The sequence below is a fragment of the Rhamphochromis longiceps genome, unplaced genomic scaffold, assembly GCF_057381845.1.
Source record: "Rhamphochromis longiceps isolate RC_006_pf unplaced genomic scaffold, R_longiceps_female_GT1.1 unmapped_scaffold_3, whole genome shotgun sequence".
In the NCBI taxonomy this organism is placed as follows: Eukaryota; Metazoa; Chordata; class Actinopteri; order Cichliformes; family Cichlidae; genus Rhamphochromis; species Rhamphochromis longiceps.
Window position 1 is genome coordinate 255,054 of NW_028187223.1, and position 2,500 is coordinate 257,553.

Consider the following 2,500-nt stretch of genomic DNA (forward strand, 5'->3'; position numbering starts at 1 on the left):
CTCCAGAAAGCACATTGAAATGTGCCCCTGGTACACTGCGCAGAAGAACTGCCACACACACACACACACACGCACGCACGCACGCACGCACGCACTGCTTGTGCCTATGGTACGACAACTTTTCTCGTGCCTATGGTACGACAACTTTTCTCGTGCCTATGGTACAACAATTTTTCTCGTGCCTATGGTACAACAACTTTTTGCCGTGCCCCTGGTACACCGCTCAGTAGCACTTTGCCACACAAACTCTCCTCGTGCCTATGGTACGACAACTTTTCTCGGGCCTATGGTACAACAACTTTCCTCCGTGCCCCTGGTACGACAGCTTTTCTCGTGCCTATGGTACAACAACTTTTCTCGTGCCTATGGTACAACAACTTTTCGCCGTGCCCCTGGTACACCGCTCAGTAGCACTTTGCCACACACACACTCCTCGTACCTATGGTACGACAACTTTTCTCGGGCCTATGGTACAACAACTTTCCTCCGTGCCCCTGGTACGACAGCTTTTCTCGTGCCTATGGTACAACAACTTTTCTCGTGCCTATGGTACAACAACTTTTCGCCGTGCCCCTGGTACACCGCTCAGTAGCACTTTGCCACACACACACACCACTCGTGCCTATGGTACGACAACTTTTCTCGTGCCTATGGTACGACAACTTTTCTCATGCCTATGGTACAACAACCTTTCCCCGTGCCCCTGGTACACTGCGCAGAAACTCTTTGCCACACACACACACCACTCGTGCCTATGGTACGACAACAGGCCCCGGGGACCTACATCGCACCTTGCTCTTGCCTCCCTTACAGCTGAAAAGGTCCATGCTTTTGCCCTGGCCCTTCTGAAATTCCCTCTCCATTTAGCCGAGGCAGTGAGTCGGCCTCCTGTCTCCCTTTACGGTCGAAAAAGATGTGCTCCTGGGCGCGCTGGCCCTGCTGCTACTCACATCGGGCATGGACCTGGACCTCCAGCAGGCCCCGGGGACCTACATCACACCTTGCTCTTCCCTCCCTTGCAGCTGAAAAAGGTCCATGCCTGTGCCCTGGCCCTGCTGAAATTCCCTCTCCATTTAGCCGAGGCAGTGAGTCGGCCTCCTGTCTCCCTTTACGGTCGAAAAAGATGTGCTCCTGGGCGCGCTGGCCCTGCTGCTACTCACATCGGGCATGGACCTGGACCTCCAGCAGGCCCCGGGGACCTACATCACACCTTGCTCTTGCCTCCCTTACAGCTGAAAAAGGTCCATGCTTTTGCCCTGGCCCTTCTGAAATTCCCTCTCCATTTAGCCGAGGCAGTGAGTCGGCCTCCTGTCTCCTTTACGGTCGAAAAAGATGTGCTCCTGGGCGCGCTGGCCCTGCTGCTACTCACATCGGGCATGGACCTGGACCTCCAGCAGGCCCCGGGGACCTACATCACACCTTGCTCTTCCCTCCCTTGCAGCTGAAAAAGGTCCATGCCTGTGCCCTGGCCCTGCTGAAATTCCCTCTCCATTTAGCCGAGGCAGTGAGTCGGCCTCCTGTCTCCCTTTACGGTCGAAAAAGATGTGCTCCTGGGCGCGCTGGCCCTGCTGCTACTCACATCGGGCATGGACCTGGACCTCCAGCAGGCCCCGGGGACCTACATCACACCTTGCTCTTGCGTCCCTTACAGCTGAAAAAGGTCCATGCTTTTGCCCTGGCCCTTCTGAAATTCCCTCTCCATTTAGCCGAGGCAGTGAGTCGGCCTCCTGTCTCCTTTACGGTCGAAAAAGATGTGCTCCTGGGCGCGCTGGCCCTGCTGCTACTCACATCGGGCATGGACCTGGACCTCCAGCAGGCCCCGGGGACCTACATCACACCTTGCTCTTGCCTCCCTTACAGCTGAAAAGGTCCATGCTTTTGCCCTGGCCCTTCTGAAATTCCCTCTCCATTTAGCCGAGGCAGTGAGTCGGCCTCCTGTCTCCCTTTACGGTCGAAAAAGATGTGCTCCTGGGCGCGCTGGCCCTGCTGCTACTCACATCGGGCATGGACCTGGACCTCCAGCAGGCCCCGGGGACCAACATACTCCTCTGCTCTACTCCCCCACTAGCTTTCCTTCTCCCGCAGTTACCCTCCACCACAAATCCAGCATGGCCCTTGCCCTCCAGCAGGCCCCGAGGACCCACATACTCCTCCGCTCTAATCCCCCATGAGCTTTCCTTCTCCTGCAGTTACCCTCCACCGCATATCCAGCATGGCCCTTGACCTCCAGCATGCCCCGGGGACGCACATCCTCCCCTGCTCTAGTCCCCCACTAGCTTACCTTTCTTGTAGTTACGCTCCAGCGCATATCCAGCATGGACCTTGACCTCCAGCAGGCCCCGGGGACGCACATCCTCCCCTGCTCTAATCCCCCACTAGCTTTCCTTCTCCTGCAGTTACCCTCCACCGCATATCCAGCATGGACCTTGACCTCCAGCATGCCCCGTGGACCCACACTTAAGCCCCCTCCCACTGACAAAGCAAAACACCACTGGCAAAA